At 49.6% G+C, this 25,916-nt stretch overlaps 1 protein-coding gene across 15 annotated transcripts in view; it reads right to left on the bottom strand.

The window, feature by feature from the left end:
- The window catches only part of DAG1 (dystroglycan 1), a 68,919-nt gene extending 49,031 nt beyond the window's left edge, over positions 1-19,888 (bottom strand). Inside the window, exons 1-4 of one of the 15 annotated variants that reach the window (XM_063602362.1) lie at positions 17,720-17,897; positions 17,105-17,189; positions 11,231-11,287; positions 715-876 (exon numbers count right to left, since the gene is read on the bottom strand). The gene's annotated coding sequence lies outside the window, so the exon portion shown is untranslated. Of the gene's footprint in view, positions 1-714; positions 877-11,230; positions 11,288-17,104; positions 17,190-17,264; positions 18,053-19,097 lie in introns of those variants that run through there. The other 14 variants (XM_063602363.1, XM_034956464.3, XM_034956465.2 and 11 more) reach the window with 14 other exon arrangements.
- Between the last annotated feature and the right edge of the window lie 6,028 nt (positions 19,889-25,916).

Genomic DNA, 25,916 nt, shown 5'->3' with positions numbered 1-25,916 from the left:
TAATGGTACTTAATAGTTAGCCAGAATGATAATACAGGAGGGTGAGCATCTAGACAACTAATGAATCAAAACATGATGCTATGTTTTTCTAGTAAAACTTGAGTACCTCAGGAAAATTGCTATCAAGAATTTATGGGGCTGGCTGGGCATGGTGGCTCACGTCTGAATTCCCAGCACTTTGGGAAGCCGAGGCGGGCAGATCACGAGGTCAGGAGATGGAGACCATCCTGGCTAACATGGTGAAACCCCGTCTCTATGAAAAACACAAAAAATTAGCCGTGTATGGTGGCGGGAGCCTGTTGTAGTCCCAGCTAATGGGGAGGCCGAGGCAGGAGAATCACTTGAACCCGGGAGGCGGAGGTTGCAGTGAGCCAAGATCACGCCACTGCACTCCAGCCTGGGTGACAGAGCAAGATCCCGTCTCAAACAAAAAAAAAAGAATTTATGGGGCTAATTACTCTAAATAATAACAAATATGTAGTACTGTTGTTGATTCCATGTGGTTTCCTCCCAGGTATCTCTCTGAACCAAGGCACCTCCTGGGCCAACCCCAGAAGAACTCAGGGCTCAGGGTAGTGAGAACACAGATACAAGTGCTGAGCACATGAAGGGCAGAAGAGGGAAGCTAGAGAGTAACTTTGGTTCTCAAGTCTAACCTTTATATTGTAGTTTCACTGTTCTGGAAAACATTAACATTTTCTAAATTCATATTACCAAATTTAAGTTTGTTGCCTGTTGTCCTACTGAAGACAGGGTCTGGGAGGAATGCAGGAGCCCAGCTGTTCTGTAGCTTGCACCCTCCAGGGTCTTGACGTACTGGGGGAAGAACCGTCTGTCCTAGGCCAGTGCAGCCATCTGGGATAGACAGTCGTGTGCCTAGGCAAAGAGGAAGAACCCCGTCTCTACAAAAAATACAAAATTCTCAATAATTAAAACATCAGGCCGGGCACGGTGGCTCATACCTGTAATCCCAGCACTTTGGGAGGCCAAGGCAGGTGGATTGCTTGAGCAATCCAGGAGTTCGAGATCAGTCTGGACAACACAGAGAAACCCCATTACTATTAAAAATACAAAAATTAGCCAGGCATGGCACACGCCTGTAATCCCAGCTACTGGTTAGGCTGAGACAGGAAAATCACTTCAACCTGGGAGGCAGAGGATCCAGTGAGCCAAGATCACACCACTGCACTCCAGCCTGGGCAACAGAGCGAGACTGAATCTCAAAAACAAAGCAAAACAAAACAAACAAAAAAAATCAAATACTATATATCTAACAGTTCACTCTTAGGTATATACCCAGAAGACACCGTCAAGAATATTCATATCAGGCTGAGCGCAGTGTCTCACGCCTGTAATCCCAACACTTTGGGAGGCTGAGGTGGGCAGATCACCCGAGGTCAGGAGTTCGAGACCAGCCTGGCCAACAGGGTGAAACCCTGTCTCTACTAAAAATATAAAAATTAGCCGGGCGTGGTGATGCACACCTGTAATCCCAGCTACTTGGGAGGCTGAGTTAGGAGAATCACTTGAACCCAGGAGGTGGAGCTTGCAGTGAGCCGAAATCATGCCACTACACTCCAGAGTGAGACTCTGTCTCAAAAAAAAGAAAAAGGGCTGGGCACGGTGGCTCATGCCTGTAATCCCAGCACTTCGGGAGACCGAGGCGGGAGGATCACAAGGTCAGGAGATCGAGACCATCCTGGCTAACACAGTGAAACCCTGTCTCTACTAAATAAAAATACAAAAAATTAGCCGGGCGTGGTGGCATGCGCCTGTAGTCCCAGCTACCAGGGAGGCTGAGGCAGGAGAATGGCATGAACCTGGGAGGCGGAGCTTGCAGTGAGCCGAGATAGTACCACTGCACTCCAGTCTGGGCGACAGAGCAAGACTCCGTCTCAAAAAAAAAAAAATAAAAATAAATAAATAAATAAAAGAAAAAGAAAATAGTGGTATAAATCTCTCTTGCAGAACATTCAGCCCTCCCCTCACCACCCTGGCTTCTGCTGGCAGTCTGACACCACTCCTACAGGCAGTTCCAGAGCAGTGCCTCCCCAGGCCTCTCCCAGAGCACAGCCCATGCCTCCCTGACTCTGGAATTCCTTACATTCTCCTCCTAAAGGACAACCCTCAGAAAGCTTGGATTCAAAACAAGAAAACAGGCTGGGCATGGTGGTTCACACCTGTAATCCCACCACTTTGGAAGGTTGAGATGAGAGGATCACCTGAGGCTAGGAGTTTGAGACTAGCCTGGGCAACATAACAAGACCACGTCTCTACAAAAGGAAAAAAAAAAATAGGCTGGCATGGTGGCACATGCCTGTAGTTCCAGCTTTGCAGAAGGCTGAGGCAGGAGGATTGCTTAAGCCCAGGAATTCAGACTGCAGTGAGCCATGATCATGCCACTGCACTCTAGCTTGGGTGACAGAGTGAGACCTTGTCTCAAAAAAAAAAAAGAAAGAAAACAAAAACAAAACCTGATCTACCACCTGAGGTCTAAGCAACCTAAGTAGACATAAAGATGAAAAATCTGAATTTGGCTTCAAAATTATTTAAGTATTTACAAAAATGAAATTAAATGTGAAATAATAGCAAAACAAACAAAAGTACCACAGGCATATGTTAAGTGTCCCAGTACTAGAGAAAGGCTTGATAAATTCTGGTATATTACATGACACTTCTAGGGCAACTTCCACCTCAAAGACTCAGGCCACGGTTTCAGGGTCATTACAACAAAGATAAAGGCCAGACACAACAAAGGCCTTTTGTCTCCAAAAGGTTGCGGTGAGCCGAGATCGCACCACTGCACTCCAGCCTGGGCGACAGAACAACACTCCGTCCTTGGCCGGGTGCGGTGGCTCACGCCTGTAATCCCAGCACTTTGGGAGCCTGAGGCGGGCAGATCACGAGGTCAGGAGATCGAGACCATGGTGAAACCCCATCTCTACTAAAAATACAAAAAAATTAGCCAGGCGTGGTGGCAGATGCCTGTAGTCCCAGCTACTCCGGAGGCTGAGGCAGGAGAATGGCATGAACCCGGGAGGCGGAGCTTGCAGTGAGCCGAGATTGCGCTACTGCACTCCAGCCTGGGCGACAGAGCGAGACTCCGTCTCAAATAAAATAAAATAAAATAATAACAATAAAAGTACAAAAATTAGCCCAATGTGGTGGCGCGCATCTGTAATCCCAGCTACTCGGGAGGCTGAGGCAGGAGAATTGTTGAACCTGGGAGGCGGAGGTTGCAGTGAGCAGAGATCGTGCCATTGCACTCCAGGCTGGGTGACAAGAGCAAGACTCCGTCTCAAAAAAAAAAATAAAAGCAGCAATGGCTTCCTGAGCTCCCAACCCCTTGGCACCCAGTGACCACAGCAAACTGGGCACAGAGACCACAGTAAGCCTGACACTGAGGCAGAGGACTGTGCCTTTGGGTACAGCCCACAATGGACCCCATTCTCCCTGGAAGCCCATAGCAGGATGGAGGCGAGGAGGCCAGGACATTCCTCCACCCCCTCACACAGATGTAAAGGGCACAGGCAGCTCAGGGCAGCAGAGCCCTCCACAGGAAGAAAGCATACGGAGCCATTTTTATCTTCAGCTATTAGAATCAAAAGGAGACTCTCTTCTCCAAAATAACAGAGGTACCATCTGATTAAATCAGGTAATCAGGTGGCCTACATAGGATATCCCTCTCTAGTCAGCAAAGTCCAACTAGAAGGGAAAAAGGCTCAGGGCTCTGAAGAGACAGGGTTCCCCACAGGACCTGTCAGGTTAGGGCTGGCACTACAAGCAGAAGAACCAACGTCTCCTGCTAAGATTTCTCCCCTACATGAAAGAATCTGGTCACTTTCTAACTACTTTTAAAATTGGAAAAAGCACATCCTCAGACTTGCAAACACAATGTTTTAGGACCATACTGTTGACCCTTCTGACAAAATATTATTCTATTTTCTAGGTAAGCAAACGCAACAGCTGGTAACACAAACCCAAAGCAGGAGAGAGTCAGACAGGAATCCTACTGTTATCTATTTGTGACTTTAATGAATTCTATTTTTAGGTCTTTAATAAAGAGCCTCTCTTCTACTCTCTTCCTACCAAATTTCTCCACTCAGGCAATTCAATCGTTCCAACACTGCTCAAAAGTCTAAAAATATAAGACACTTCTGGGCCGGGTGTGGTGGCTCACGCCTGTAATCCCAACACTTTGGGAGGCCGAGGCAGGAGGATCCAGCCTGGGCAACATAGCCAAGACCACATCGCTACAAAAAAATTTAAAAATTAGCTGGGCATAGTGGCACGTGCTAGTAGTCCCAGCTACTCAGGAGGCTGAGGTGGGAGGATTGCTTGACCCTAGGAGGTCAAGACTGAAGTGAGCTATGATTATGCCACCACACTCCAGCCTAGGCAACAGGGCAAGACCCTGCCTCTCAAAAAACAAAGAAAACACAATTTCTTCAATCATACCTCACATAAGAGGTAGAACTTACTCATTTTCTCCAAGACTTAGAATCCAGTCCCTGCTCAAGGGCTACTCATCAGACTGGTCTCCAATATAAAAAATCCTAGAAGGCAAGGCATCCTTGACCTCCCCAGAGGTCAGGGCAGATTGGACACAGAGGTGACCTACAGTCCAGGCATGGTGGCTCACGCCTGTAATCCCAGCACTTTAGAAGGCCGAGGCAGGCAGATCATCTGAGGTCGCAGTTTGAGAGACCAGCCTGACCAACATGAAGAATCCCCATCTCTATTAAAAATACAAAAATTAGCCAGGTGTGGTGGCGCATGGTGTATCATTCCAGCTACTTGGGAGGCTGTGGCAGGAGAATCACTTGAATCTGGGAGGCAGAGGTTGCAGTGAGCTGAGATCACGCCACTGCACTCCAGCCTGGGCAGCAAGACTAAAACTGTCTCAAAAGAAAAAAAAAAAAAAAAAAGATGACCTACCAACCAGCCCAAGCAGGAGTGTTTACAGGACATTCACAGTAATCACATGCATGTTTTATGGAAACATTCCATAGTAAAATTAGGGCCCAGAAAATGGATGTTATCCCAGGTTCTGATTAATAGCCAAATAAAAAGGAAATCTTATTTGGAATTCCATTATTGACTGGATCATTTTTCTTGGCAAAAGCTAGCTAGAGAATCAATCTATCCCTGGAGAACAACTGAGCTAATTAACAGAGGTGTTTATGACAACCAAGGCAGAACTGGTTCACTTCTGCCCTAGACAGCCTTGGGAATCTTAAGTAAATCTCCCATCAACCCCTAGGATGCCTGGGGGGGAAATCTTCAGAGCACAGTGAAAAGGCTAAACAGAGATACCTACAAAATCAAAAGAATTTGATTCCAATTCCACTACTTTAATACATTTACAAACTCTTCCCTCGGTATCCATGAGGGATTGGTTCCAGGATATCAAAATCCACAAGTGCTCAAGTCCCTTATATAAAATGGTGTAATATTTGCATCATAATAAGGACAAAAACATGTAAGCAATAGAATCTACGTCATAATTAAGTTTAAGGGAAGGTACTGTGACTGGATGGACATACACATAAGCCAGATTTATGTTTCTCTCCACCCAAACATCTCAGTGGAGTAAAGAATAACAAGGCAGCATTGCTGCAAACATGTCTCGCCTCCCCCCATAGGGCAGTTTTTCTCCTATCTCAGAATTGAACAAATGTACAATTGGGTTTTATACGGAGACATTCAGTTCCCAAGGGCAGGCAGGAGACAGTGGCCTTCCTCTATCTCAACTGCAAGCGGCTTTCCTCTTTTACTAATCCACCTCAGCATAGACCCTTTACAGGTGTCGGGCTGGGGGACGGTCAGGTCTTTCTCATCCCACGAGGCTATATTTCAGACTATCACATGGGGAGAAACCTTGGACAATATCCCGCTTTCAAGAGCAGAGGTCCCTGTGGTTTTCCGCAGTGCACTGTGTCCCCGGTTTATTGAGACTAGAGAATAGCGATGACTTTTACCAAGTATACTGCTTGTAAACATTTTGTTAACAAGGCACGTCCTGCACAGCCCTGGATCCCTTAAACATCTTCCTGTATACTTTAAACATCCCTGGATTACTTATAACACATAATACAATGTAAATGGTATGAAAATAGTTGTTCTAACATTTAGGAAATGATGACAACGAAAAAAGTTTATTCATGTTTCATACGGACGCAACCATCCTTTTTTCCCAAATATTTTCAATCCACAGTTGGATGACTCCACAGATGTGGAACCTATAGATACAGAAAATTGTGTACCGATTAGGAGAAAGAACTCTATAAGAGGTGCTTGTTTGTAGATTCTCATACCTCATATACAAAAACAACATCTATAGAAATGAAGAGTAAATGCCAAAACAGGGAATCAAGCTGGGCACTGGCTACTGTTTCCCTGAATACGACATATCCTTCCAAGTGCTTCATTCATCCTTCAGCTCCCCACAACTGGCACACTCCCCTATACTTAGGGTATCCAAGGGCCATGACTGCCTCAGCAAGAATGAATCTGTGGCTCCTCATGTCCCCAAGGGCAGGAACACTGAGACTAGGTCTCCACATGGCTATAAAAATCACAAATCCATGCAAGTCACAGAAAAGGGACTACAGAAAACGTGCACAATACTTAAAAATAAAAATCAGTACAAATCTGCCTTACTTGACATTGATAAATGTGCTTCTACAAAACTGTAAATCACAATTCCTTTTTTTTTTTTTTTTTTTGAGGCAGAGTCTCACTCTGTCGCCCAGGCTGGAGTGCAATGGCACTATCTCAGCTCACTGCAAGCTCTGCCTTCCAGGTTCACGCCATTCTCCTGCCTCGGCCTCCAGAGTAGCTGGGACTACAGCGCCTAACACTACGCCCGGCTAATTTTTTTTTTTTTTTGTATTTTTAGTAGAGACGGGGTTTCACCATGTTAGCCAGGACGGTCTCCATCTCCTGACCTTGTGATCCGCCCGCCTCAGCCTCCCAAAGTGCTGGGATTACAGGCGTAAGCCACCGCGCCCGGCCACAATTCACTTCTTATGATACAAAAAACTCTTTTAAAAAACTTTATGCAGGCCGGGCGTGGTGGCTCACGCCTGTAATCCCAGCACTTTGGGAGGCCGAAGCGGGCGGATCACGAGGTCAGGAGATCGAGACCGTCCTGGCTAACAGGGTGAAACCCCCTCTCTACTAAAAATACAAAAAATTAGCCAGGTGTGGCTACAGGCAACTGTAGTCCCAGCTACTCAGGAGGCTGAGGCAGAAGAATGGCGTGAACCCGGGAGGCGGAGCTTGCAGTGAGCCGAGATCGTGCCACTGCACTCCAGCCTGGGTGACAGAGCGAGACTCCGTCTCAAAAAAAAAAAAAAAAAAAACTTTATGCAGAGATGTTAATTGCAACATTATCTATTACAACCAAAGTAAGAAATAACCTCCTTCCTGTAGGAGATAGCTAAAACAAATAATAAGAAGAAAAACAAAAAAAAAGAACCAAACTGTCTAAGAACTAGGGACAGATTAACCATTAGAAATGTTATATGCGCCGGGCGCAGTGGCTCACGCCTGTAATCCCAGCACTTTGGGAGGCCAAGGCGGGCGGATCACAAGGTCAGGAGATCGAGACCTTTCTGGCTAACAGGTCTCCTGGCTAACACGGTGAAACCCTGTCTCTACTAAAAAAATACAAAAAATTAGCCGGGCGTGGTGGCAGGCACCTGTAGTCCCAGCTACTCGGGAGGCTGAGGCAGGAGAATGGTGTGAACCCAGGAGATGGAACTTGCAGTAAGCCGAGATCGCGCCACTGCACTCCAGCCTGGGCGATAGAGCGAGACTCCGTCCGTCTCCCAAAAAAAAAAAAAAAAAAAAGAAATGTTATATTCATGACCAGGCACAGTGGCTCACGCCTGTAATCCCAGCACTTTGGAGGGCCAAGGCAGGTGGATTACGAGGTCAGGAGTTCGAGACCAGCCTGACCAACATACTGAAACCCAGCCTCTACTAAAAATACAAAAAAAAAAATAAAATAGCCGGGTGTGGTGGTGCGCACCTGTAATCCCAGCTACTCAGGATGCTGAGGCAGGAGAACCGATTGAACCCGGGAGGCGGAGGTTGCAGTGAGCAGAGATCGAGCCACTGCACTCCAGCCTGGGTGACAGAGCGAGACTCGGTCTCAAAAAAAAAAAAAAAAAAAAAAAAGAATGTTATATTCAGGCTGGCGCGGGGGCTCACGCCTGTAATCCCAGCACTTTGGGGGGCCGAGGCAGGTGGATCACGAGTTCAGGAGTTCGAGACCAGCCTGACCAACATACTGAGAAACCCCGTCTCTACTAAAAATACAAAAAAAAATTAGCCGGGTGTGGTGGTGCGCGCCTGTAATGCCAGCTACTCAGGATGCTGAGGCAGGAGAATCAATTGAACCCAGGAGGCAGAGGTTGCAGTGAGCAGAGATCGAGCCACTGCACTCCAGCCCAGGTGACAGAGGGAGACTCGGTCTTAAAAAAAAAAAAAAAAAAAAAAAAAGAAATGTTATATTCAGGCTGGCGCAGGGGCCTGAATCCCACGCCTGTAATCCCAGCACTTTGGGAGATCAAGACGGACGGGATCACCTGGGTTCAGTTCGAGACCAGCTTGGCCAACATGGTGAAACCCAGTCTCTACTGAATATACAAAAATTAGCTGGGTGTGGTGGCACACACTTGTCGTCTCAGCTACTCAGGAGGCTGAGATAGGAGAATCACTTGAATCCAGGAGGTGGAGGTTGCAGTGAGCAGAGATCGAGCCACTGCACTCCAGCCTGGGCAACAGAGAGAGACTCTGTCTCAAAAAAAAAAAAAAAATCTATACTCAAACTTGGTAAGAACACTGCCAAGGGCCATCTCTGGAGGAGACCCCAGGAATCAGGGGGGATCACAACTGTCTCTGGAAAGGTGAACAACAGGCTGAGGGGATAGATGGAAGGAAGGTTTCTTTCCCTCCTTTGTATAACCCTTCCCTTTTGAACTTTTAATCAAGTTAGTACCATGTGTTGTATTCCCTATTTACAGAAAAAATAAAATGGGATGCCTCACGCCTGTAACCCCAGCACTTTGGGAGGCTGAGGTGGGAGGATCACAAGGTCAGGAGACCAGCCTGGCTAACATAGTAAAACCTCGTCTCTACTGAAAATACAAAAACTTAGCTCGGTGTGATGGTGGGCACCTGTAATCCCAGCTACTCAAGAGGCTAAGGCAGGAGAATCGCTTGAACCCGGGAGGCAGAGGTTGCAATGAGCCGAGATTACACCATTGCACTCCAGCCCAGGCAACAGTGCAAGATTCTGTATCCAAAAAAAAAAAAAAAAAAAAAGGGAGGGGACGACAAGAGACTTCATTTTTTTATTTTTTGAGCCAGGGTCTCACTTTGTCACCCAGTCTGGAGTGCAGTGGTATGATTTGCTGTGATGAAAGCTCACTGCAGCCTCAACTCCTAGGCTAAGGCCCAGTGGCTCACATCTGTAATCCAGCAGTTTGTGAGGCTCAGGCAGATGAATCGCTTAAGCTCAGCAGTTCGAGACCAGCGTGGGCAACATGGCAAAACCCTCTCTACAAAAAATTAAAAAAAAAAAAAAAAAAAAAAAAAAAAAACTCTTGGGCTCAAAAGATGCCCCCACCTCAGCTTCCCGAGTACCTAGGGAACGTGCCACCACACTCAACTAATTTTTTTTTTTTTATTTTTTGTAGAGACAGGGTCTCTCTTTGTTGCCCAAGCTGGTCTCAAACTCCTGGCTTCAAGTAATCCTCCCACCTTAGCCTCCCAAAATGCTGAGATTACAGGCATGAGATCGGGCTCCTTTTCTCTTTTCTTTCCACTTTTTTTTCTTTTTTTTTTTTTTGAGACAGAGTCTCACTCCATCGCCCAGGATGGAGTGCAACAGCACGATCTCGGCTCACTGCAACCTCTGCCTCCCAGATTCAAGATTCAAACAATTCTCCTGCCTCAGCCTCCCACGTGGCTGGGATTACAGGCGCACACCACCACGCCTGGCTAATTTTTGTATTTTTACTAGAGACAGGGTTTTACCATGTCGACCAGGCTGGTCTCGGACTCCTGACCTAAAATGATGTACCCGCCTCGGCCTCCCAAAGTGCTGGGATTACAGGTGTGAGCCACCATGCCCAGTCCTTTTCTTTCCACTTTTTTTTTGAGATGCAGTTTCACTCTTGTTGCCCAGGCTGGAGTGTGATGGCGGGATCTCAGCTCACTGCAACCTCCACCTCCCATGTTCAAGTGATTCTCCTTTCTCAGCCTCCCAAGTAGCTGGGATTACAGGCACCTGCCACCACGCCCAGCTAATTTTTGTATTTTTATCAGAGACGGGGTTTCGCCATGTTGGCCAGGCTGGTCTCAGACTCCCGACCTCAGTTGATCTGTGCACATCGGCCTCCCAAAGTGCTGGGATTATAGGTGTGAGCCACCGCACCCAGCCTCTTTCCACTTTTATCTTCCACACTACTTAAATGTATGTATTATCCAATAGAGCTTTTCCTCCACTATTAATGTTTTAAAATTCTAAGTCAGGTGCGGAGGCTCATGTCTATTAATCACAGCACTTTCAGAGGCTGAGGCGGGAGGATCGTTTGAGCCCAGGGGTTTGAGATCAGCCCGGACAACATAGTGAGATCCCATCTCCACAAAAAGTTACAAAAATTAGCCAGGCATGGTGACATGCTCCTGTAGTCCCAGCTACATGGGAGGCCAAGGTGGGAGGATGGCTTAAGCCTAGGAGGTCAAGGTCTGCAGTGAGCTGTAATCATGCCACTGCACTCCAGCATGGGTGACAGACAGAGATCCTGTCTCAAAAACAAATAAGCTGGGCAGCGGTGGCTCACCCCTGTAATCCCAGCACTTTGGGAGGCCGAGGCGGGCAGATCACCTGATGTCGGGAGTTCGAGACCAGCCCGACCAACATGGAGAAACCCCGTCTCTACTAAAAATACAAAATTAGCTGGGTGCGGGGGCACATGCCTGTAATCCCAGCTACTTGGGAGGCTGAGGCAGGAGAATTGCTTGAACCCGGGAGGCAAAGGTTGCAGTGAGCCAAGATCACACCATTGCACTCCAGCCTGGGTGACAGAGCAAGACTTTGTCTCAAAAAAATAAATAAAAATAAATAAATATAATTCTGTGGTTATCATTTTGGCCAGTATGTGATTATTCCTCAACTTTCTTTTGCAGAAATGTCTCTTTTCAAGTACCTTACCTCACCTTCTAGTGCTAGGCTGCTTTAAAAGCCTTATCTTCCTGGAGAGCAGTGGCCCTGCAGGAAAAGGAGGAAACAATATTGGTGAATGCCCACAACTGAAATAGAATTATACCACACTGACCAACTCCAGAGGAAGTGGGGAATGCCACTGAGTCTCCTGCCCACACCACAAATTACTCACCCTTCTTTGTCAAAGGTCACAGTAAGAAAATGAAACATTTTCTGTACAGTCAATCCAGAACCAAAAATTATAAATAGTAAAATTAATTTCAGTGTATTTTAGACAGTGGTATTTTTTAAAACGATTAGCTCAAAAAGGTATAACTGAGAAGAAAAACCTCAACACTGCAAAACCTCAAACTTGGCTCACTGCAACCTCCACCTCCCAGGTTCAGGCAATTTTCCTGCCTCAGCCTACCAAGCAGCTTGGATTACAGGTGTGCGCCACCACGCCCAGCTAATTTTTGTATTTTTTAGTAAAGAAGGGGTTTCACCATGTTGGACGGGCTGGTCTCGAACTCCTGAGCTCAGGTGATCCACCCGGCTCGGCCTCCCAAAGTGCTGGGATTACAGGTGTGAGCCACTGCGCCCAGCCCAAAACCTCAACACCATTAAATGTATCTCATGACAAGCAAGATAAAAGACATTTGGTCATAAAAGTAATTTTTTAAATATGCAGCTGATTGTTCCAGTAGAATCCTGCTTTTAAAACATAAATATAAATTAAGTCAACATACTGCTAAAGTTCGTTCAGATTTAACCACTTCCACACAGAACACAGACCAGCTTCACCAACTTTGACACTCTCAGTTTATGATCTTCTACTAATGCATCTCATCGATGCATCTTTCTACCCTGGACCCTGAGTAAAACTAAGAAAATGCTTAGCTATGGCCGGGTGCAGTGGCTCATGCCTGTAATCCCAGCACCTTGGGAGGCCGAGGTGGGCAGATCATGAGGTCAGGAGATCAAGACCATCCTAACACAGTGAAACCCCGTCTGTACTAAAAATACAAAAAATATATATATACATATATTAGCCAGGTGTGGTGGTGGGCACCTGTAGTCCCAGCTACTCGGGAGGCCGAGGCAGGAGAATGTCATGAACCCAGGAGGCGGAGCTTACAGTGAGCCAGGATCGCACCACTGCACTCCACACTCCAGCCTGGGTGACAGAGCAGACTCCGTCTCAAAAAAAAAAAAAAAAAAAGAAAAAGAAAATGCTTAGCTATCAAACCTAAGAAATTGGAAAACAGAGAACCCTATTCCTTAAGGCTAAATTAAGTCTTCTGGCTGGTGTAATTTTGTAAGCTACTCTAAATTCCTATTTATAGAAATTGCTGGCTGGGCACGGTGGCTCATACCTGTAATCCCAGCTACTTGGGAGGCTGAAGCAGGAGAATCACATGAACCCAGGAGGTGGAGGTTGCAGGAGCCAAGATCGCGCCATGCACTCCAGCCTGGGCAACACAGTGAGACTCCATCTCAAAAAAAAAAAAAAAAAGCTGGCCAGGTGAGGTGGCTCACGCCTGTAATCCCAGCACTTTGGAAGGCCGAAGCAGGCGGATCACTTGAGGTTGGGAGTTTGATACCAGCCTGACCAACATGGAGAAAACCTGTCTCTACTAAAAATACAAAATTAGCCAGGCGTGCTGACGCATGCCTGTAATCCCAGCTACTCGGGAGGCTGAGGCAGGAGAATCACTTGAACCCAGGAGGCGGAGGTTGCAGTGAACCAATATCGCACCATTGCACTCCAATCTGGGTAACAAAAGCGAAACTCCATCTTAAAAAAAAAAAACTGGGCATGGTGGCTCACGTCTGTAATCCCAGCACTTCGGGAGGCTGAGGCAGGCAGATCAAGAGGTCAGTAGATCGAGACCATCCTGGTTAACACAGTGAAACCCCGTCTCTGCTAAAAATACAAAAAAATTAGCTGGGCGCGGTGGCGGGCGCCTGTAGTCCCAGCTACTCGAGAGGCTGAGACAGGAGAATGGCGTGAACCCGGGAGGCGGAGCTTGCAGTGAGCCGAGATCATGCCACTGCACTCCACGCAGCCTGGGTGACAGAGCGAGACTCCGTCTCAAAAAAAAAAAAACTAATTAATTAATTAATTTAAAAAAAAAAGGCCAGGCATGGTGGCTCAGGCTTGTAATCCCAGCACTTTCGGAGGCTGAGGAAGGCAGATTGCTTGAGCTCAAAAGTTCGAGACCAGCCTGGGAAACATGGAGAAACCCCATCTCTACAAAAAATACAAAAATCAGGGCGGTGCGCAGTGGCTCGTGCCTGTAATCCTAGCATTTTGGGAGGCCAAGGAGAGTGGATCACCTGAGGTCAGGAGTTCGAGATCAGCCTGGGCAACATGGCAAAACCCCATCTCTACTAAAAATACAAAAATTAGCCAGGTGTGGTGGTGCATGCCTGTAATCCCAGCCACTTGGGAGGCTGAGGCAGGAGAATCACTTGAACCCAAGGGGCAGAGGTTGCAGTGAGCCAAGATCGCACCACTTCACTCCACACTGGGCAAAAGAGCAAAACTCCACCTCAAAAAAAAAATTAGCCGGGTGCGGTGGCTCACGCCTGTAATCCCAGCACTTTGGGAGGCCGAGGCGGGCAGACCACAAGGTCAGGAGATGGAGACCACCCTGGCTAACATGGTGAAACCCCATCTCGACTAAAAATAAAAAAAATCAGCCGGGTGTGGTGGCACGCGCCTGTAGTCCCAGCTACTCGGGAGGGCAAGACAGGAGAATCACTTGAACCCAGGAGGCGGAGGTTGCAGTGAGCCGAGATCATGCCACTGCACTCCAGCTTCGGCGACAGAGCAAGACTCGGTCTCAAAAAATATATATATATATTAGCCAGGAGTGATGGCGTGCGCCTGTGGTCCTAGCTACTCAGGATGCTGAGGTGGGAGGATTGCTTGAGCCAGGGAGGTTGGTCGAGGCTGCAGTGAGCCAAGATCCCACCACTGCACTCCAGCCTGGATAACAGAGTGAGACTCTGTCTCAGAAAAAAAAAAAAAAAAAGGCCAGGCGCAGTGGCTCACGCCTGTAATCTCAACACTTTGGGAGGCCGACGCGGGCGGATCACCTGAGATCAAGAGTTCAAGATTAGGCTGGCCAACATGGTGAAACCCCATCTCTACTAAAAATGCAAAAAATTAGCCTGGCGTGGTGGCAAGTGCCTGTGATCCCAGCTACTCGGGAGGCTGAGGCAGGAGAATTGCTTGAACCTGGGAGGCGGAGGTTGCAGTGAGCCAAGATCACGCCACTTTATTCCAGCCTAGGTGATGTGACAGAGCAAGACTCCGTCTCAAAAAAAAAAAAAAAAGGAAGAAAAGAAATGAAATATGCTCTCAACTGCCTCCACAAGGATGAACACACATTGACTCTCACGGGTTAAGATGCCTGCTGTGCGCAAGAGGAAATGCAGTACCCCAGGTTCAAGTAGGAGATAAAGTTTTGTGGTTTTTTTGTTTTTTTTTTTTGAGACTGAGTCTCGCTCTTTTGCCCAGGCCGGACTGCAGTGGCGCTATCTCAGCTCACTGCAAGCTCCGCCTCCCGGGTTCACGTCATTCTCCTGCCTCAGTCTCCAGGAGAATGAGTAGCTGGGACTACAGGCGCCCGCCACCCCGCCCGGCTAATTTTTTGTATTTTTAGTAGAGACAGGGTTTCACCGTGTTAGCCAGGATGGTCTTGATCTCCTGACCTCGTGATCCACCCGCCTCAGCCTCCCAAAGTGCTGGGATTACGGGCGTGAGCCACCGCGCCTGGCCAGTTGTTTTGTTTTATTTTTTATTTTTTTTGAGACCGAGTTTTGCTCGTCACCCAGGCTTTCAGCTCACTGCAACCTCCGCCTCCCGGGTTCAAGCGATTCTCCTGTCTCAGCCTCCCGAGTAGCTGCGATTAAAGGCGCCCGCCACCATGCCTGGCTAATTTTTCTATTTTTTAGTAGAAACGGGGTTTCACCATGTCAGCCAGCCTGGTCCTGAACTCCTGACCTCAGGTAATCCACCTGCCTCAGAATCCCAAAGTGCTGGGATTACAGGCGTGAGCCACCACGCCCTGCCTGGAGATGAAGTTGTTTTTTTGTTTTATTTTGTTTTGTTTTTGAGACGGAGTCTCGATCTGTGGCCCAGGCTGGAGTGCAGTGGCTCTATCTCAACTCACTGCAAGCTCCGCCTCCCGGGTTCACGCCATTCTCCTGCCTCAGCCTCCTGAGTAGCTGGTACTACAGGTGCCCACCACCACGCCCGGCTAATTTTTTGTATTTTTAGTAGAGAGGGGGTTTCACAGTGTTAGCCAGGATGATCTCGATCTCCTGACCTCGTGATCCGCCCGCCTCGGCCTCCCAAACTGCTGGGATTACAGGTGGGAGCCACCGTGCCCGGCGATAAAGTTTTTAATAATCAAATGCCAGGCCTCCTTTCCTATGCATCCACGGCAGTCTAAGTGGTCCCTAAGTGGTCCCTCCAAATCCCACCATCCTCAACACTAACCAGACACAAGCAACTCTGTGGGTCACTATACCAGGTAGTCAAGAAGGAATTTAAATCCTTGGTTATGCTTGGTCTTCTGGCCCATGCATTCCAGAATGTAGCTCCTCCCCCATCATGGCAGGACATCCCCTCTGTACTACCTTTTCAGTCTCTCTTTTCTGATGGCTCCTTCTCCCTCCCCACCTCTCCTCTGTTAGCTGACTTAACTGCCAGAGGTCCTGACCCCCTCCCTCTTCCTGCCACTCCACCAGCAATATCTTTCTAAACACAGGTCTGGGTCACACCACTCTACTGATTAAAAGGCTCCCCAGACTCCTGCACCCCGCATACAAAGTTGGAACTCCTGAGCACAAGGCAGGCCCAGAGCTCGCACCTGCCAAGCTGGAGGACTCCCAAGCACTATTTTAGGTGCTCATGTACATGTGGTTCCCTGTGTCCAGGCCTTGATGTCCCCCACTAATTCCTGCTGGCCCTGAAAACCACAGCTCAGGAATTCCCTCTCTCCTCAGGCTACTATGTGAGCACGCTTAGCGGGCAGACACTATTAATCATGGGTTCCCCGGTCCCCACTGCCCCCTAAACTGAATTCCTTAAGGGCAGAAGCAGACTCTTTTACATGGGTCCCTAAGATCTACCACAGAATTTGGCAGATAGTGAATCAAAATATTTGTTAAAATGAATAAATGCATTTCGCAAAATCAATTTTTAAGAACAGTGAGGATTTGCACTGTGCCTCTTTTAACAAAAGCACATGTCAGCACAAGCTTTTATATCCCATAGGGTCTTCACATGATGGATCCAACTCCCTACTGAAATCTGATTTCTCCAAAATACAGGACACAGGCCATGAGCTTTTCTTCCTTAGTTCACAGCAAAAAAAACCCACAAAAGTTCAACTAAACTTCTCCATACTCAAACTATGGATTTTTATGCCTCCAAAATGTAGTACGGTTGAATTCTTTTTTAGAACAGGAACATTCCAAAATAATGTCTCTGAACTTAACTAAGCATAGAACCTGATAAAACTGCAATACCCCATCTACACCAGACTTTGCAAAACACCTGAAAGCACATCCAGCTCTTTATCTGGAATTATGTCCTATAAACACCACCTTCCCTTCACGGAGTCTGGCTTCTATGCCAGGAGTCACTTCTACTCGCTTATTTAGGGAAGCAGCAGGCTAGAATCTTAAGTTAGACTCTGCGCTATGAAGGTGCTGTCCCAGGCTCTTGCCTCAACCAGTCAAAACTTCATCGTCACCATTAAAACTAATTCTGAAGCAACTCGATTTACAAAAATAAGAACTTTTCAAGTTATAGAGATTAAAGGATGCATTTTAAGTTACCAGTTGAGTTTGTAGGAAACTAACTTAGAATTTATGGCAAAAAGATTCCAAGCCGAGACGACATTTTCTGTGGAGACACTATCCAAATACACTCGCAGGTGAACCAGGTCTGCCAAATACAAAGTGAAAAGGTAGTAAGTAAACAAGCCTCCAAAGGAGCTCAAGTAAGGATGACGGAACCCACCAAGGCTCTGAGCAGCTCTGACAGAGCAGTGGCGGCAGCGGTGCCCTTCCCTGCCTCTAGCGGGGCTCGACTCCCCACAGTCGGAATCCGGCCCAACTGGGCCACAACCCCTATTGGAAGCCAGGGAGGCGGCCCGCAGGCGGCTCACGACCGCGGCCAAGGCGCAGGCTCCGCGTTCCCGGGAGCGCGGGCCGAGCTAAGGCCTGGCCCATCGCCGCGGCGCGCGGCCCGGGCCTTGCAGCCGAACGCTCCGAGCCTTTGCCTGCGAGACCCAGAGCAAAGGGGCGGCTCCGCCCGGGCGGCACCGCCTCCTCACCCACAAGGACGCCGCGGCCGTGTCCCCGCCCCGGGCCGAACAGCGAGCAGCAGCAGGTGTTCCGCGGAAGGCTCAGCCGGCAGCAGGGATGGGGGCCCAAGCAGCCAGGCACAGCGGATAGGGCGGGCGGTGCACTCACCCAGCGCCGGCGGGAGGACCGCGGCAGGTGTTCGCTCCTCCTGGCCCCAGGACGCCGCCACTGCCGCTCCCCGGGGACTCGGCGCGAAGCTGCCGCCGCCGCCACCGCCAAGCCTAAAAAGCGCGAGCGCCGCGCCGCAGCCTCCGCGCGAGCACGTACCGGGCGGTGAGAGGGCGCTGAGCGCGAGGGCGGGGCGCGCGGCCGGAGCCTAGCAACCGCCTGACACGCGAGTGTTGCAGCCAATCCAGCGGCCAGCTCCCCGCGGCGCCGACTGGCTGTCCGCGCGCCGCCGGCTTCTGCCTGCGTCGGCCGCTCCGCAGCGCGCCGCACCCGCGCGCAAGCCCCGCCCCGGCCCGCACCTCTCTGCTCATTGGCTAGCCACTCCCCCGCCCTAAAAGTCACGCCCCATTATGGAAGCCTCGCCCCCACGGCCAGGGAAGTCCGTCCCGGGACACACCCCGGCGGCCGGTCCCGGTCACTCGGAGCCTTCAGAACCAGTAGTGTGGGGGAGGGGCTCCCCGCCCAACTTCAGGCCTTTGGGCTTCTAAGACTAATCAAGGGACAGTCAGGACTGCGAACTGGCCCAGCAACTGGCCACCCGTCGACTGCGTTCAGCCCTCCTTATTTCCTTCGAATGCAAATCAAGGGGTAATTCTAAGCCATGAGAACAATCAGGAAGCGTTCTCTCAATTGCAAAGGATGAAAGCCTTGCTGCCCGGCCCTTACACGGATGGGAGACTGAGGCCAGGCACAGGAGGAGCGGGAAGCTAGCTCATCTCCTAGAGCCTCGCCCACCGCAGGCTGGGGAGTCGGAAAGCGCCTCAGGCCTAACCCTCGTCCCCTCCCCCTGCCTGGAACACTGGAATCCGACGCCTGCTCTCCTGCCCAAAATAGCTCTAACTCGCAGGCGCTGGTCACTCACTCCTAGTGGCCTGCATTCTTTTGTTGGGGGAAGAAATAAGAGAGGGGGGTTGCTGCCTGGAACATTCAAGGGGAGGGTCCTAAAGTAGCTCTAGCTCTCCCCAGGACTTAACCTGCAGCCCCCCACCCCAAAAGCCCCAAACTTTACAGTTACCGAAACTGACAGTTACCGGATGGGTCTGGGAATGAGACCCGTGGTGGGCTCTGCTTCTCATCCCCACACCATGCGCAGGATGGGTCCATTACCTGCTTGGCCTGTGGCCAGGCTGGAATTCCAGGCCTGCACTCTTGACAGCAAGCACATTCTGAACACAGAACTGGCTGCCACCAGCCATGGTTTCCTCCCTGGATCCCGGAGAGCTCTGGGGCTCCCTGGCTTTCCCTCCCTCCTCAGGAGTGTCTGGGAGATGCAAGTTGCAGAGATAAGAAAGGAATGCCCCATCTCCCAAAAACATACCTTTTTGCAATTATCTATACTTCAGTGTCTCGGCTCCAAACCTCATTCACAGAGACAAGAAAAGGAAGGGGCTAGGTGCTGTGCTCCCGCCTGTAGTCCCAGCACTATGGGAGGCCGAGGCAGGTGGATGGATAGCTTGAGCTCAGGAGTTCAAGACCAGCCTGGGCAACGTGTCTAAACCCCACCTCTACAAAAAAGTACCAAAAAAAAAAAAAAAAAAATTTGACCAGCCGCGGTGGCTCACAGCTGTAATCCCAGCACTTTGGGAGGCCAAGGCGGGTGGATCACCTGAGGTCAGGAGTTTGAGACCAGCCTGACCAACAACGTGAAACCCCGTCTCTACTAAAAATACAAAAATTAGCCGGGCATGGTGGCAGACGCCTGTAGTCCCAGCTACTCGGGAGGCGGAGACAGGAGAATCACGTGAACCCAGGAGGCAGACGTTGCAGTGAGCCGAGATCATGCCACTGAACTCCACCTGGGCAACAGAACAAGACTCTGTCCCAAAAAATAAAAATTAAAAATAAAATTGGCCAAGCGGGGTGGCACATGACCTGTGCTCCCAGCTACCTGGGAGGCTGAGGTGGGAGGATTGCTTGAGACCAGGAGGTTGATACTGCAGTGAGCGGGTGTTCACACCACTGCACTCCAGCCTGTGCAATAGAGGGAGACCCTGTCTCCAAAAAAAAAAAAGGGGGGGGGGGGCTAACCATGCAGAAAATTATTTATTTGGGTTTCTAAGCAAAATATATTCTATTCTCTCATTCACTCCTTTGGCTCTGAGAGTGCACCACCTACCCCACCACCGTGCACTGCTTTGCAGCCATACGTTCTGCTGCATATTTTAGTGTCTGACTATATAGTTTTATATCTCAGGTCTGTAATTCCAGCACTTTGGGAGGCCAAGGAGGGTGGATCTCTTGAGCCCATGATTCAAGACCAGTCTGGACTATATAGTGAGACACCATCTCTACAAAAAAATTTTTTAAATTAGCCAGGTGCTTGAGCTTTGGAGATTAAAACTGCAGTGAGCCATGATCACACCACTGCACTCCAGCCTGGGCAACAGAGTGAGACCCTGTCTCAAAAAAAAAGAAAGAGGCCAGGCGTGGTGGCTCACGCCTGTAATCCCAGCACTTCGGGAGGCCAAGGCGGGTGGATCACGAGGTCAGAAGATCGAGACAATCCTGGCTAACACGGTGAAACCCCGTCTCTACTAAAAATACAAAAAAAATCAGCCGGGCGTTGTGGCATATGCCTGTAATCCTAGCTACTCGGGAGGCTGAGACAGGAGAATTGCTTGAACCAGGGAGGCGGAGGTTTCAGTGAGCCGAGTTCACACCATTGCACTCCAGCCTGGGCAACAAGAGGGAAACTCTGTCCCCCCTCAAAAAAAAAAAAGGCAGGAGGCTTGGCTGACCAGACCTGAACAAGCCACTTAGGAGGCCTAACCACCTCCCACCAGAACCCAACCAGCCCCCACTGGAGTCCATACCAAAGTTGACACAGAAATAGCTGTCTTCATGGTCCCCTAGGCTGGCTTGGGGCTGTAAAGTTAAGGCCTCGTTACTCTCTTTAGTTCTAAGAGTCAAAGCCTTTACCCTCAGTGGGAACTGCACAGCCTACTCTAGAGTTCAGCACAAGGTCCCCAGTAACTCACCTTCCAAACCCCAGCAGAGCCTAGGCCACTCCAGGCCAGGTTTGGTGCTCACAACCAGTTGGAGGGCAGAACCAAAAATGAGGTCTGGGCCAGGCTCAGTGTCTCATACCTGTAATCCCAGCACTTTGGGAAACTAAGGCAGGTGGATCGTTTGAGCTCAGAAGTTCAAGAGCTGTCCATGGCCATACCACCCTGAATGCACCCAAGCTCGTCTGATCTCAGAAGCTAAGCAGGGTTGGGCCTGGTTAGTACTTGGATGGGAGAAGTTTGAAACCAGACTACGCAACATGTTAGCAAGACCCCCATCTCTACAAAAAACTAAAAAATTAGCAAGGCATATGGCACCCACCTGTGGTCCCAGATACTCAGGAGGCTGAGGTGGATCACTTGAGCCTGGGAGGTGGAGGTTGCAGTGAGCTGCAGTCATGCCACTGCACTCCAGCCAGGTGACAGAGTAAGATCCTGACTCAAGAAAAAATAAAAAGGCTGGGCGCGGTGGCTCATGCCTGTAATCCCAACACTTTGGGAGGCTGAGATGGGTGGATCACGAGGTCAGGAGTTCCAGACCAGCCTGACCAATATGGTGAAATCCCTTCTCTACTAAAAATATGAAAATTAGCCGGGCGTGGTGGTGCACACCTGTAATCCCAGCTACTTAGGAGGCTGAAGCAGGAGAATCGCTTGAACCCAGGAGGCAGAGGTTGCAGTGAGCTAAGATTGCACCACTTCACTCCAGCCTGGGCAACAGAGTGAGACTCCGTCTCAAAAAAAAAAAAAGAAAGAAAGAAAGAAAAAAATGAGGCCTGGGTTACTCCCAGGAGCAGCTACTCAAAGGACCCATGTGGTATGGAATGGGGAGGACTGATCAATAGGCAAAGAATGAGGATCTTCGGGCCTGTCAGTCCCCAACTCTCTTGGGCCTTCAGCCCCCAGTGTTTCGTCCACATAGACCCTCAACCTGAGGATTCAGGAAGATTATCTGATTAAGGTTTGTCTCCTCCACTGAAGTATGAGCCCTTGATGCTAGAGACCAACTTGCTTGGCCCCACATAGCAACCACCACCTAACAGCAAGTGGCAGATAGCAGAGGCTCAATTTTGGTTTCGGAAGGAAGGAAGCAAGTTGCTACTCCAAAGGTCCATGCCCTGTGCAAAGCCCAAGGCAAATGTCCTAGTGTTTGCTTGGGGCTCATGTGACTTAAACTAAGACCTTGGTTTTAGTTAGAACAAATCCAAGGGACATTACGTGGACCAAACTTTCTGATGGTCCTAGGATTCCAGGGCTTTTTACCCTGGCGTGTTTCCGAGAAGCTGAGGGTCAAGGACCAGTGCTCATCCTCAGATTCTTCCCAGGGGAGGGAGGCCTCTGCTGCTGATTCCTCTCCAGGCCTGACAGAGAGGGGCAGGGGCTGGTGCTGGTCAAGGGTGGAGGCTCCTGACCCAAATGCCAGGCCCACAGGCCTGCCTGAGGCAGAGGGCTAGCAAGCAGGGCCAGCCAAGTCACGGCAAGGGAGGAGTCCCTTTTGTCTGGATTTAACAGAAGGCTGATTGTTTGGCAGCTCTGGCAGAAAGAAAGGACTGATAAGTTCATCCGAGATAAACTGCCAGTAGGCGTGTTTGTGGGTCACCACCAGCCTTCCCAGAAGCCAGTTCCTCCCCTTGCAGGGCCCTCCACTCCAGCACTTCCACCAGACCCCTCCATACATGGCTGGCAAAGAGCATTCCTCCAGTCAACTGGGTCACAGCTTCCACACCTGTCCCTCTAGGAACATAGAGTCCTATGGGGCAGGAACCCCATAGCAAGGGGGACTGTTGGTTGAATAAATAAAAGACACCTTTCTTTTTTTGAGATGGAGTTTCACTGTTGTTGCGAACTCCCAACCTCAGGTGATCCGCCTGCCTCAGCCTCCCAAAGTGCTGGGATTGCAGGCGTGAGTCACCGCACCCGGCCTATTCTTTTTTTTTTTTTTTTTTGTGACAAAGTCTCGCTCTTGTTCCCCAGGCTGGAGTGCGATGGCGCAATCTCGGCTCACTGCAACCTTCGCCTCCCGAGTTCAAGCGATTCTCCTGCCTCCGCCCCCAGAGTAGCTGGGATTACAGGCGCCTGCCGTGTCACGCCCAGCTAATTTTTGTATTTTTAGTTGAGACGGGGTTTCACCATGTTGGCCAGCCAGGCTGGTCTCAAACTCCTGACCTCAGGTAATCCATCCGCCTCGGCCTCCCAAAGTGCTGGGATTATAGGCGTGAGCCACCGCCACTGGCCTTCTTTATTTTTATTTTATTTATTTATTTATTTTAAACATTCTCCCTCTGTCACCCAGGCTGGAATGTAGTGGCTCAATCTTGACTCACTGCAACTTCTGCCTCCTGGGCTCAAGTGATTCTCCTGCCTCAGCCTCCTGAGTAGCTGGGAATACAGGCGCAGGGCCTGCCACCATGCCTGGCAATTTATTTATTTATTTATTTATTTATTTATTTATTTAATCTTTTTTTTTTTTTTTGAGACCGAGTCTTGCTCTGTCGCCCCGGCTGGAGTGCAGTGGTGCGATCTCGGCTCACCGCAAGCTCCGCCTCCCGGGTTCACGCCGTTATCCTGCCTCATCCTCCCGAGTAGCTGAGACTACAGGCGCCCGCCACCACGCCCGGCTAATTTTTTGTATTTTTAGTGGAGACAGGGTTTCACCGTGTTAGCCAGGATGGTCTCGATCTCCTGACCTCGTGATCCACCCTCCTCTGCCTCTCAAAGTGCTGGGATTACAAGCGTGAGCCACCGCGCCGGACCAATTTTTTTTAAATTATTTATTTATTTATTAATTTTTTTGAGACAAAATCTCACTCTGTGGCCCAGGCTGGAGTTCAGTGGCTCCATCTCTGTTCACTGTAACCTCCGCCTCCCGGGCCCAAGCGATTCTCCTGCCTCAGCCCCCTGAGTAGCTGGGATTACAGGCGCCCGCCACCACGCCCGGCTAATTTTTTTTTTTTTGAGGCGGAGTCTTGCTCAGTCACCCAGGCTGGAGTGCAGTGGCGCGATCTCGGCTCACTGCAACCTCTGCCTCCCAGGTTCACGCCATTCTCCTGCCTCAGCCTCCTGAGTAGCTGGGACTACAGGCACCCGCCACTATGCCCAGCTAATTTTTTTTTTTTTTTTTTTTTTTGTATTTTTAGTAGAGACGGGATTTCACCGTGTTAGCCAGGATGGTCTCCATCTCCTGACCTTGTGATCAGCCCATCTTGGCCTCCCAAAGTGCTGGGATTACAGGCGCAAACCACCACGCCCGGCTTCTAATTTTTGTATTTTTACTAGAGACGGAGTTTCACCATGTTAGCCAGGCTGGTCTTGAACTCCTGACCTCAAGTGATCCGCCCACCTTGGCCTCCCAAAGTGCTGGGATTACAGGCATGAGCCACTGCACCTGGCCTCAGCAGGGGCTTATTCTTTACATGTACACACTGGAGAACGTGACTGATTAGCTAACATTCACCTTTTATTCCTTTATTAGTTCACCTCAAGACGGCCGGAGGACTGCTCTCATTCATCCCAGAAATGTCGAGGATTCCCTACACTAGAGATAGGGCTCTCAGAGGCCCTTCCTGTCTCTGTCAGCACTCAGCCTAGAGGCAAAAGCTATATTTTCACCTGGATCCAACACTTTCCAGTGTTTCAGGGGCATACTCATCAGCCATGACAGCAGGGTCAGAGTCAGTGTTTGCTTGGTGGCCCATCAATATCTCTGACTAAAGGGCCACTGAGGGGTGCCCAGGCCAATGAGAAGGACAGGCCCAAATAAGATCTAGCCAGCTCTGAAAGAGGTGTTTCTGCCCTAGAAAAGCCTCTGATTGACCCCTGAGCCAGATTTGGACTGACATGTGATGGAGAAGAGAACAATTCTGCTAAACTGGACGAATATGGGTGGTGTCCCCCACGACTTTGGGTTTAGCGGCTAGCTGGTCAGTAACTGAAGAGAATGAACAAACAGACCCCCTACCTTTGCTTGCTTCCACTGACTGCCTGGCTAGACTAAACCTAATCTAGTGTTTAGTCCAGTGCTCAAGGCCACAGACACAGTGTTTTGGGAATAGCCATGCAAAGTCAGTCTTGGGGGACTATCTTATCCCAGAGCCAGCAGGGAGCTGAATGTAGCTAAGGGAGGGGGCATTGGACATGTATGTCCACCCACGGGGAAAGGTGTTTTTTGGCCAGGTGTGGTGGCTCATGCCTGTAATCCCAGCACTTTGGGAGGCCAAGGCGGGCGGATCACCTGAGGTCAGAAGTTCGAGACCAGCCTGACCAACATGGAGAAACCCTGTCTCTACTAAAAATACAAAATTAGCCGGGCGTGGTGGCCTATCCCTGTAGTCCCAGCTACTTGGGCAGCTGAGGCAGGAGAATCGCTTGAACCCAGGAGGCAGAGGTTGCAGTGAGCCGAGACCACGCCACTGCACTCCAGCCTGGGCACTGGGCAACAAGAGCGAAACTCCATCTCAAAAAAAAAAAAAAAGAATAAAGAATAAGCCCCTGCTGGCTAGGCACGGTGGCTCACGCCTGTAATCCCAGCACTTTGGGAGGCCAAGGTGGGCGGATCATGAGGTCAGGAGATGGAGACCATCCTGGCTAACACAGAACACGGTGAAACCCCGTCTCTACTGAAAATACAAAACATTAGCCAGGCGTGGTGGTGGGCGCCTGTAGTCCCAGCTACTCAGGAGGCTGAGGCAGGAGAATGGCGTGAACCCGGAAGGCAGAGCTTGCAGTGAGCCGAGATCATGCCACTGCACTCCAGCCTGGCGACAGAGTGAGACTCCGTCTCAAAAAAAAAAAAAAAAAAAGAATAAGCCCCTGCTGAGACTCAGAGCCGAGTTCCCTGTATGACTTTGCAAAGCTGCTTGCCCTCTCTAAGCCCCTTGGTCACCTCATCATCAAGTGACCTCATATGTGGGCTGTGGCCCTGTCTGCTCACTAAAAATGACAGAAGACCAGATTATGTGACTGAGTCACGGCCAGGGTGAAACATCCATCCATGCCTTGTTGAATCCACAGATATTTACTGAGTCTATTGCACGCTAGGAACACAGGAAGAGATAAAAGGGACAAGCCCTTCCCTTGTGGAGCCCAAATTCCAGACAAATAAGACAGTAAATAAAATAAGTAAATACAAATGT

This window comes from Pan paniscus, chromosome 2, assembly GCF_029289425.2.
Source record: "Pan paniscus chromosome 2, NHGRI_mPanPan1-v2.0_pri, whole genome shotgun sequence".
In the NCBI taxonomy this organism is placed as follows: domain Eukaryota; kingdom Metazoa; phylum Chordata; class Mammalia; order Primates; family Hominidae; genus Pan; species Pan paniscus.
This window is presented reverse-complemented; position numbering and strand designations above follow the sequence as displayed.